Genomic DNA, 12705 nt, shown 5'->3' with positions numbered 1-12705 from the left:
ATTAAAAAGAAAAATGAGTTGTTACAGATTTTGGAATAAAGAGGAGAAAAAAGGATTAATTAGCAGTATCACAACACCTCATCCAGTATATGGTTCTTGAACTTTTTTAATTGAAAAATTAGGTTCATGTCTCCACTTGATTCAGTGCTGATATAATGTGGCAAATAAATTTATTGTTAATGAGATGTGAAGATAACCCCCGGGGAGGTTAAGCAATGTTAACAGCCAGTCTGTCAGGTAGCTTCATTGCCTTCAAGATACAGAAAGACAACTCAAACAGAGAGGACACAGAATCAGATGTGATGCCTGATTGAGGGAGGTAATGGTGCATCAAACCAGGGTCAAAGCAACACCACAAGTCAGCGTATGCGTGTAAGAAAACTTGTTTTCAGGGGTTAGACTTCCAAAAGTATTTTGGCTTGCCAGTTAGAGTTTTCTGGTTATATTTGTATCAGACCATAGTTTCCTGATTGATTCTAACTGAATTTGAATACCATTCTCTCGTTATCCTCTTTACATCTGCAACACACCATCTCTATTGATATGATACTAACTGTATAGATCTGATACACAGCAGGCCCATTTTTTCACTCCCTGGCCACCATCTGGAGCTACCAACAGAGTCAGCTATGCTATAGATTTACTCTTGATAGCCCAGAAATGTAGACTGAAAAATAATGAAGGATTCACAGTAATTCAGGGCCAATATTGGAAAAGCAGTGTAAGTAAAATCCAACAGGATTTTTTTTAAATACCCAGTATTTGCCTAATGCTGTGTTGGGTGCTTTCAATAGAAAGGTGAATACGGTACAATATCTCAAAGAGTTTACAATACAGTAAGGAGATATCATCTGCTGTCTTGATGGTGCATCAGTAAGGTTGGTTTGACATATGAAGAGTGGAAAACCATTAAATTAATAGTGAGAGAGGTTCCTCAGGGAAGGAGAAGCAAGATTTTCATCCTCCCCTAAATTTACTGGCAGTGGAAAGACAAGGAGTAACATGTGTAGGTTAACCACCTAGCTTTTACAGCTGGTCCTAGAAGGATTTGAGACTGTTATGTGTATTATTAGCCCATAAATTGCACTCATTTTCTCTGCCTTCTCAGTCATGAAGAAAGTAAGTTATCCCTACTTTAACTTGTTCTGCAGACACTTCTTTTTTTTATTTTTTTTTTTTATAGATTTCAGAGAGGAAGGGAGAGGAAGAAAGAGATAGAAACATCAATGATGAGAGAGAATCACTGACTGACTGCCTCCTGCATGCCCCCTATTGGGGATTGAGCCCACAATCTGGGCATGTGTCCTTGACCAGAATCAAACTCAGGACCCTTCAGTCCACAGGCCAACGTTCTATCCACTGAGCCAAACCAGCTAGGGCTACAGATACTTCTTAAATTGATCTATGATTGCTTTCTCCTTAAGTATATTTTAAAATCATATTTAATTTTTAAAATTATAAAATATGATTTATTATGTAACTAGGGGCCCAGTGCATGAAATTCGTGCACTGGGAGTGGGGGTGTCCCTCAGCCCAACCTGCCCCCTCTCACACACTGGGAGCCCTCAGGGGATGTCCTACTGATGGCTTACCACAGGGAGTGGGCCTAAGCAGCAGTCTGACCTCCCTTTGTGGGAGGCGACAGGGCTGATCAGGGGAAGGCACCAGCCCCATCACCCTGCTGCTGCAGCCACTGCCAGTCACCACAGCCACCAAGGTGTTTTCATTAACACAGACTCCAGTCCCTTCACCATGAAAAAAATGACAACTTTCATTAGGCATTTTCAAGATATGCCTTTCATAGGATATGACATTTCTTTTTTTCTTTCTTTTTTTTTTTTACCCTCACCTGAGGACATGTTTCCATTGACTTTTAGAGAATGTGGAAGAGAAAGGGAAAGACAGAGAGAAACATCAAAGTGAGAGGAACACTTTGATTCGTTGCCTCCTGCATGAGCCCTGACCTGGGCCCCACCCAGGGAGGAGCCTGCAACCCAGGTACATGCCCTTGATCAGAATTGAACCCAGACCCTGCAGTCAGCAGGCCGAGGCATTATCCACTGAGCCAAACCGGCTAGGATAGGATATGACATTCCTTAGCCCTCCAGCAGCGTGTTTTTTTTTCTCCAGAAGTGTGGTGGAAAACCCTAGATCACCTTTTTGGATTCTTATTACCAAAGTTACTAAGAATATTACCAGTGGCATACAGGAAGCTTAGCCAATGAGCAGTCAGAAAAGGTGTTTCCTCTGTAGTTCACACCAATCCCCTGCTAGGCTCTACCCCCCAGCTCCCTCCGATTGCCAGCTCCGCCCCTGCCCCCTCATCTCTGATCGCAGGCTTGGCCCTGCCCAGGAGCCCCCTGGCTCAGGCCCTTCCCAGGCTGCTCAGGGCCCATGTGGGGCCTACCTCAGAGTGACCTGGGTGCCAGGATATTCCCGGGACCCAGGCACTGGGTGCCTATGTATGCAAATTAACCTGCCATCTTTGTTGGGTTAATTTGCATACTCACTCTGATTGGCTATGGGCATAGCGGAGGTATGGTCAATTTACATGTTTGTCTATTATTAGGTAAGATATTTGGACTACAAAGAAAGCAAAAAATAAAAAAGAAAATAGAAAGGATTCATAATTCCAATACTCAAAGAAAATAAATATTGACATATTCTTATTCATTTGGTCATTCACTTTATATTGTCCACAAGTATTACTAGGGGCCTACTCTTTGCTCCATATGATGGCTTTCTGGATTTCTCCCTTGTATAAATATACATAGAAAAAGTACCTTTCACAAAACTCATTGTACTCTCTGTTCTATATGCTTGCATTTCCACTTTTCAGTACGTGATAAATATTTTATATGTCATTAAACATTCTTTGCTACATTTAATTAAAAATTCAGGGCCTTATATTAGCATATCCCTTCACAGTGTATTGTCAAACCCCATGCCCACATGGAATGGCTCTGCCTGCAGACATCATTTTCAGTGTCTACATCTACAAGGAGCAAAGCTGAAAATACCTTCATGAAATTAAGCGGAAGCTCCTTGAGAACAAGGATTGTGCACCATATCTTCTTTTGTCTCCTACAGTATGACATAAAAAATTAAGTATGTAAAAATTAATACATAAAACTGAAAGACTACCAATTTGTCATTTAATTAATCATCCTACTACTTCATAGTATTCATATTATCTTGTATCTAAAAAATAAAAAATTGAACTGGAACGCGTGATGTTCCTCTGGGCAGGATGATTCCTGGGTCCTTGTTCAGTGGCGTTGAAGAATGAAACCATGGACAAAAGGTGGGATAGTAAAAAATGGAAATTTATTGAGAAACAAGCACAGACTCCCATGGCGGGGGGAGGGGAGAGAGTCCCACTATGTCCCTTTTTCCACGGTTTAACCCTCTGATTGGTCACCATCCCCTTCGATTGGTCAATATAGCAACTCCAGAGCTCACACCTCAGGTGAGGTACCTGAGGTTCTTCTCTTCTTCTCCCTTATTGTTCTCCTATTCCCTTTGGGCATTCCTCTTCCCTCTCTGAATGAGGGGCTTCCTTCCCTTTATTCTGTAAATGTGTACCTTCTGCTGCTCCCAGCTCCCTTATTCTATGGAAATGTACCTTCTGCTGCTCCCAGCTCCCTTATTCTATGGAAATGTGTACCTTCTGCAGCTCTGTAGCCCTGCATTTTTCCCACGGACCCCCTTAATTCCTAAAATTTCCTAAACCTGCCTATTTTACCTCTTTCCCTCCTTTTTGTTTGTTTGTTTGGCTATCCTCAGACAAGACTGCAGGCTCTCCATTTCAGCTGCTCTCATTATTTAATTTAGGAAACTAAATGCTAAGGTCTGATAGACCAAAGAAACTAATTTGGTATATATTCATGAGTGATTATACAGATCTCATACTGACCTTCTAAATACACACACAAAAAATCAACAATGTTTGCCCTAGCCGATTTGGCTCAGTGGATAGAGTGTCAGCCTGTGGACTGAAGGGTCCCAGGTTTGATTCCAGTTAAGGGCACATTCCCTGGGTTGAGGGCTCAATCCCCAGTAGGGGGTATGCAGGAGGCTACAGATCAATGATTCTCTCTCATCATTGATGTTTCTCTCTCTCTCTCTGTCCCTCTCCCTTCCTCTCTTAAATCTATATATATATATATATATATATATATATATATATATATATATATATAGTGTTTAAGCATGTTGCAATTAATACTGTAACTTTATATTAGTGCCTTTTATATTTTGGGGATAGTAAAGAGAAGTCCACAAATAATATCATTATATCTGAAAAAGAGCAATTACAACTTTATTGCATGTCAATTTAACATTACTAGTACCTACTATTTTTTCTATCTTAACCATGCTTAAGTGCAGTTCAATAGTGTTAAATGTATTCAAAGTGATATTTAGAATCAGATTTGCTCATGTTCTCAGAGGATAGTCCATGTAACATTGACTTTCGTTGTCTTTGTGGTTTTTCTAAGAATATGAAAAATATAAGAAAGTAAATTTGTTTCTAATAATTTTTAATTTAACTCTAAAAATTAATAATGAAAATAAAAGAAGGCTCGGGGATCTAAAATTTCAATTCACTTATCCTGAACTTGAAAAATATATATATTGAAAAAGAAAAAATTATCTCTTACCAAAAAAAAACAGTAAAATAAATTTTGAGAGTAGAGACAAGAAAATCTTTTCTGTTTTTCATAAGATTCCAAAACATCATCTAATTGGCTTCAGGGGAGGGTGGATGGGTGGGAAGAGATCAACCAAAGAACTTGTATTGTTATATTGTAAATCAGAAGATGCCTTAATCAATAAGCCAAATTAATTTAAAATCTTTTATTGTTACTCTAGCACTAGCGGGCTCAGAGTAGAATGTCTCTGTCAAATCCTGGACCCCAACATGGTGGAAACCTTCCCTATTTATACTTTTTTCAGTTCTTTGTTTTCCAAATTTGGAACGAGACATCTGGACCTTCTGAGAAAGAAGTCCTATGGGCCTCGAGACCATATCTCAAGGCCTGGCCTGGCGCCAGCACTGACAACTTTGTCTGGGGCATAGTTTATGGCCGCTCTGGAATGGGAATAGTCTTATTTTTCCCTATTATTTAAGCAAGCAAACATTTACAGAAGCCAGAATAGCAGGGTTAAAATTTCAAACAGCAGTTTTTTTGCACAAGATGGAGGTTACTATGCTTAAGTATGCATATATGCATAACCCATGGACACAGACAATAGGGTGGTGAAGGCCTGCAATGGGGAACAGGAAGGCTAGAGGAGGTCAATGAGGGAACACAGAGGACATATGTAATACTTTCAACAATAATTTTTTTAATTACAAAAAATATTAAAAATATAAAATAAAATTAATGTAAGGATAGGACTTTTATGATTAGAAAAGCATTCCACCTTTTAAGTTTCTAAAAGAGTAAGCCTTATTTAGGTGATGCACCATACGCAGATGGATACAGATATGAGTATATATAGATATTGATACATGTATATTATTTCTACTCATATTAAATAATCATAGCAATCCGGGGAGAAGCATTAAACCAGCCTACCAGAAAACAGCTTCACATCCTGATGCATGTAAGCTCAAGTCAAACTTTTGATTAGATTCTTGGTGTCATTTAGAAATCCTTCCCAAATTCCTGCCTCCTCAATACTCCCTCCCAGCTTACCCCAGAATTGAGCTAATTGACATGCTCTGACTTTAATTAATGGGGAACTCGTTTCCATATTTTTGTTTTGTTTGTTTGTTTTCCTCTAATGCTGATATCTTGAAGCTCATTCACTTGGCAAGGCACGTGTTTGCAGTTCGCACAATGAAACTTGGGGGGAGCCTTTTTATCTACTTGACTGCTTGTATTCTCCTAGACAAACACTTAACTACCTTCACTCTGGTAGCAAAATTTAAAAATTGTTTTGTTTGTATTCTCTCACTTTTTAATATTTTATTTGACTTAGTTTTCATCTCCCAGGAAAAAAATAATACAAACAAAAAATTTTCCTCATGTGCATAGTTTTCTTAATTCATTGGTTTAATTCATTCATGTAACTAACCTTTAGGTCTTTTCTTTCCCTACATAATAGATTTCTCTAATCTATACATTGCCATAACATGATCAGTACTGAGAGCTATTTTCAAACCCTCCACTCATATACTTTCTTAAATCTATTCTCCCACCAACATGTTATGATAATGTGTATTCCTATAGTCTGCTAGAACCACGTATTTTCAAACTGTTTAAAATGTGGCAATCCGATAAATTTTTAAGAATAGTATTTCATTATTTGATATAAAATTTTTTAAGTACCAGGGAAGTTTATATTTCATATCTTTTCTTTTCTTTTTTTTTTTTTTTTGGTCATTTTTACTTTTATCAAAATTATTTTTCATTCTTTGCTTATTTTTCTAATAATTAATTTATATTTTTCTTAATGATTTTATAAGCTTATTATAAAAAATAAATTAGATCTTTGTAATTTTAAGAAAATTAATAACTGTGACAATTATCAAGGGTTGAGTTTTTTTCTGGAATGGAGAAACCCTTTTATAAATGTAGATTCAATTCTTCATTAAAATGTTTTATTTCCTAATGTAGCCTTAAATAATTTTTTATCCTACTTTATAGTGATTTTTTTTTTATGTCAAGGCCATTAAACATTCTGATAATTATTTGTCTTTGTCTCCATAATTATTATCTTATCTTTGTATCTAATACCTATTATGCTTACTCTTTAGCTTTCCCCTCTCTGAATTCAGTGTAATTATCTCCAGACCTGCCTTTTATTAAGTTAATGTTCACCTGTTCCTATTCTGCTCCTCGATCTTTGTAAGTTTTCGGTTAGTTCTGTATGTATTGTTTGAATCCTGTTAGCAAGGCAAGGGTTTGCCTCTCTATTTTCATCTTATTCTGCACACAGGCATGTACATGCGTGGGCACACACAAACACACACACTCTCTCTCTCTCTCTCTCTCTCTCTCTCTCTCTCTCTCTCTAATAAAAGTTCTTGTTTTATTTAATTCATGCAATCTTTAACTTTAATAACATAAAGTAGCCCCAAAAGATTCTCTTTTGTTGTTTGTTTTGTGTCTTGTTTTTTTGAGGGGTGTATCTAATTTCTCTCAGAGTTGACCATTCCTGGGTCTTTGGCTTGCATTATTGTTGTTTTGATTTGTTTTTTAAATCAAATTATGTTGTGATATGTTCATGTAGTTTTTACGATATTTCTGTTATTTTCTTTGACAATGAAAATAACTTTACCAATGTGTAAAAGTACGGCCTTAAATGGTTAAATGTAAATCAATACAATGAATAAGAAGAAATTTCATGATGTATATGTTTACTATCAGAAATAAGATACCAAAGATAAATCTTTATTCCTAATATCAAGATTAAAAACATGTAATTTTTAGGTCAAGTTTTAATACTAGGGACACCTGAAATGGTCCAGCTTTAACCCAGAGAACACTATAGGCAACACCTGAATTAATCCTTCTGTTGCATATTGTGGATACTGGCATCTTAAAGTGAAATAGTTATAGGCTCTGGAGTAAAGCTGCCTAGGTTAAAATAATCTTTCATCTACTAGTAATGTGCACTTAACTTAGGCAAGTTATTCAATCTCCCTCTGCCTCTGTCACTTCATTTATGAAATGGGAATAGTATTACAAATATGATTTTGGGGTTATTATGGCCTATAATAATAAAAGTGTAATATGCTAATTAGACCGGACATCCTTCCGGACGACCTTCCAGACTAAGCTGGGGCTGCAAGGGAAGCCCGGGTTCCAGGTGCCAGAGGGAAGCCGGTGCTGGCAGCCAGGGGAAGGAAGGCCTACTCTTGCACGAATTTCATGCATCAGGCCTCTAGTGTTTAAATAAGTTCCTACATGACAAGACATGGAATGTGCCTGGAACATATATATGCTACAGGAGTGTTTGCTGTAGTTGATATTGTTATTATTATTATTATCATTATTCATTCTTCAAGTTTTTTCTGAATATATTTTTGGGCTCTGTTGTTAGATGAATATATGTTTATAAATGTTATATATTCGTGACAGATTGACCCTTTTATCATAATAAAATTACCTTTTTTGTTTCTAGTAACAATTTTTGTCTTAAAACCTAATTTGTTTCATAGGTTGCATATATGTAAACATATATTTATCCTGCCTTTATTGTGTCTTTGAATATTAAGTGAGTCTCTTTTCAACAGCATATACTTGGATCATATATTTCAGTACATTCTGCCAATCTCTGTTTTTTATTGGAGAGTTTAAATTGTTCATATGTAATGTAATTTCTAATAAGGCAGAATATAATTCTGTCATTTAACTATTTGTTTTCTAAATGCCATATATTTTTTGCTACTCAATTTATCTGCTATTGCTTTCTTTTCCATTAAATATATATTTTCTGATGAACTATTTTAATTAGCTTATTTTTTGCTATCATACATATTTAAATTATTTCCTTAATGGTTGTCCTAGTAATTATGATCCTATCTAATAAAAGAGTAATATGCAAATTGACCGTACCTCCACTACACCCACAAGCCATGCCCACCAGCCAATCAGGAGCAAGTATTCAAATTAACCCAACCAAGATGGCTGCGGCCACGGAGAGAGCAGGAGGCTTGGGTTTCCCCAGCAATGGAGGAAGCCAAGCTTTCCGCCTGCCCTGGCCTGCCTTGGCCTCCGCTTAAGGCTACAGAGTTTCAATTATAGAAGATAAATAAATCCCAGAAAATAGGGCCTCTGCTTGGGTTGCCAGGGGGCGTGGCCAGCCTGCAAACCACCACAGGCCCCTCGCCAGGCCACCCCATGCCCCAAGGGAACCCCCACCCTGATCTGGGACATCCTTTAGGGCAAACCAGCTGGCCCCCACCCGTGCACCAGGCCTCTATTCTATCTAATCCTATCTAATAAAATTGTAATATGCAAATTGACTGTCACTCCAACACACAAGATTGCTGCTCCCATGTGGTCAAAGATGACTGTCCCCATGTGGACACACGATGGCCGCCACAAGATGGCCAGCAGGGGAGAGCAGTTGGGAGGGACCAGGTCTGCAAGGGAGGGCAGTTGGGGGTGATCAAGCCTGCAGGGGAGGGCAGTTAGGGGTGACCAGGCCAGCAGAGGAGGGAAGTTGGGGGCAACTAGGCCTGCAGGGAAGGGCAGTTAGGGGGGACCCAGGCCTGCAGGGCAGAGCAGTTAGCGGGGTCCAGACATGAAGGGGAGGGCAGTTAGGGGTGACCAGGCTGGCAGGGGAGCAGTTAGGCATCAATCAGGCTGGTAGGGGAATGGTTAGGGGGTGATCAGGCTGACAGGCAGAAGCGGTTTGGGGCAATCAGAAAGGCAGGCAGGCGAGCACTTGGGAGCCAGCAGTCCTGGATTGTGAGAGGGATGTCCGGCTGCCCGGTAAGATTGGCCCTAAACGGGAAGTCGGACATCCCTCGAAGGGTCCCAGATTGGAAAGGGTGCAGGCTGGGCTGAGAGACACAGCCCCCTGTGCATGAATTTCATGCCCTGGGCCTCTAGTTAACATTATAATGTACAACAATTTAGTTCAAATTAGTACCAATTTAATTTCAATAACATCAGAAAGCTTTCCTGTGTATGGGCTATTCTTTGTTTCTTTGCATGTTTCTTTAAAAACAAATAAACAAATAAAAAAAACTGTACATCTCCAGGCCGTTAACTTGGTGGTCAGATAATGATCAGACAAATTTCTTTCAATACTTGAAACCAATAAATCTCCTAGTCTTTGAAACCAATAAAACTCCCTTGGATTTGGTGTATGTTGGCATGTACCTTTAACAGTTTACAACTTTGTATTTCACAGCATCAAGGTCAGCCAAAGGTGAAATTCTCTGGTCTTTACAGAATTGGGCATTGGAATGGTCTTCTAGGTTCCCAGGAATATGTTGGAGGTTTTCAAAGTCCCATGGACACCTTATTTCCGTTTATGCTCTTAAGTTGGTCTGTCTGTCATTTGCTCTGAATGTTACACCCCACCCCCACCCCCAGTGCTAGCAAGAGGCTTTTAACCCTGGAGAAGTTACATCAGGTTAAACAAAGGCCAGCATTTCAGTGGGATTTCCCAGGGAACCACTAGAAAGGTCAACCCATGACAGTTGTTTGGGCAGGAGTCTTTGAAAGGGCTCCAGGTTCGGTCACCTCTGGACCTGGAAATGGGGGCTGCTGCTCTTCAAGGCGACCCCTCAGCTGTGGAACAGAGGAGGGGGTTAGGGTGAGTTTCTACATCACAAAGCCTGCTGCTCTTACTGAGATTCTGGCATTTTTCTTGAATAAACACATTCCCAGGGTGCTACCAGCCTTTGGTTCATTTCCAGAGTTTTGAAAATGTTAATCTTGACCTATTTGGCAGGGGTTTTGTTGTTTTTGTGGAGGGGTAAATTTTCAGCAGTTCTTACAAAGACTGCCATTTCCAGATGTCACTCTCTTCTGGTGAGGATTTTGATAAGCCCTGAGTCACAGGCACACTGCAGCCGGGGTAACGGAGCACGGGCCTCTGGGAACCTCTCTCCTGTCTCAAGACAGTCATCCTCAGGAGTCACTGATGGAAGTCCTCTTCCTCCCCCCAGAGCTCAGCACGAGGACAGACCCCCAAGCCTGGGAGAACAGACAGATGCCGAATCCTTCTCCTGGGAGGACTTTTTAGATTTCTTTTCTGGTTGGCCTTCTGCTCTAGTTCCACCCAGGCTGTGCCCTCTGGCAGCATCTCAAGAGTAATAGGAGTCAAGATCACGTGGCCCTGCTGCACTGCTGATTATGGTTAATTACCTTGAAATAAATATGGATTTTGCAGTTTATATAAAACACAAATAATAAGTAATATTGTGTTGGCTTCTGTGGAAGTTAAAAACGATGATATATTGTTTGCATATGCTTTGTCTTTTAATTCATCCCAAGGGCTGGATTTTTATTTTATTTTACTTCATCTTAAGCTGGCTTACTTTTTCAAGCAAGGCTCATATTTATGGAGATTACATGTATTTCCCCTGTGTTGTGACCTCCCAAGTAGGCTCCTTAGTAAAGATTCAACTAAATCAGGAAATACCTTGGAGAGAGACACAGTAATAAATGTCTCCAAATCAGTAGTGTGTTTACCTCATCTGAATAAACAACTCGAAAAGCAGGACTGCTTACCCTTACCTCACAAGGCCACTTCCTTCTATAGAAAGTTTAAAAGAAGCAATTTAAATCATGCTGCCCAAGCCAGAGGACCCAGCCTAAACTTTACAAATTCCAGGCAAACTATTCATCTAACAGCTGATAAAATGAAACCTCCCTTCCTTTTAATACCATTGATACGAGGCTGTTCATATTGAATAGCATGATATTTATTTCTACCCATGTTTATGCAGTTTTGAACAACTGATAGCAAGAAATACCTTCACTCAGCTCATCTTGACATCAGCGATGAAAGCATTATAGACAAGTGGACACTTAGGCGTAAGGTGTCACTTTGAAGATCCGGCCACACAGAGCAGCATTCAATCAGTAGCAATGACAGTAACAGATGCCTCCTGCTGCTCCCGCCCTGGTCTGGCCACCATCGTTTCTTAGTTGGTCAACCGAAGTAGCCTCTAGATTGATTTCACTGAATCCACTCCTCCCTTTCTTCAGTTCGCTTTCCAAAGTGTACCCAGGGAGATCCTTTAAAGACAGGGACCTGATCATTCCACATTTCTGCTTGAAAGCCTTCAGAAGACCCCCGTTGCTCTCAGTGTAAAGTCAGCCCCCCAGCCTTCTTCACCAGCTTGATTTTATGCCACTTTCATTGTAGTTTCTGACAACCGTCCTCACATTCACATTTCTGTCCTCACAATATATAGTCTTACTAGAGACCCAGTGCATGAAATTCATGCACAGGTGCGGTCCCTAGGCCTGGCCAGCGATCAAAGTGAGAGCATCAGGCGTGGAAAGGCAGGTCCCAGCTGACCTCTGGGCTCTGGGCAGCACCTGGGCCTCGGGGCCCCCTCGCACCTCCTCTGCCTGAGTCACGGTGCCCGAATCCCCGTGCGGAGATGTAGTGAGCGTGGCCAGATGTCATGGGCCGGGGCACAGTGTGGGCCTCTGGGCTGCCCAATGGCCCAGCACAGAAGCCAGGTGGGCAGTGCTGTCTCCTGGCCGGCCTTGCAGACTGGCTCCTGCGTAAACGCACGGGGAGCTTGACCAGCCCCTGCGGCCCAGCTCACCTGAAGAGGCCATGCGGGTGCAGGGCAGGGATCTCGTGGGCGCCCGGCACCTAAGTGTGGGGGCTTCCCGGTGTGCGAGCCCTGGTGTCCCAGGATAGGGTAGCAGGGGGAATGAGAGTGAGCTCGGCAGACACCCTGCATTCTCACCACACCTCCATCTTCATCACCCCCACCCCCAGGTAGCCGGTGAGAGGTCCCAGGCCCCCACCTGGGCACCATGGGATGTTGGTTGCTGCCACCCACCCCCAGTTCCTCATCCCAGCCCAGGGCCCAGCCCCGACTGGGCGGTCAGGACCTGCTGGCCACTGGTCGCCATCTGTGGGGCTATTGGTAGGGTCGATCAGGCCCCCACTCGCACCCACTTTGGCCTGGCACTGCCTGCTCACCTGCTTCACCATCCTGCCACAGTCCCACTCTTGTCGGGGCCCATCAGGGCCTGCAGCGCCTCC

Source organism: Eptesicus fuscus, chromosome 15, assembly GCF_027574615.1.
Source record: "Eptesicus fuscus isolate TK198812 chromosome 15, DD_ASM_mEF_20220401, whole genome shotgun sequence".
NCBI classification, from domain to species: Eukaryota; Metazoa; Chordata; class Mammalia; order Chiroptera; family Vespertilionidae; genus Eptesicus; species Eptesicus fuscus.
The sequence above is the reverse complement of the archived record's forward strand: the minus strand, read 5'-3'. Positions refer to the sequence as shown.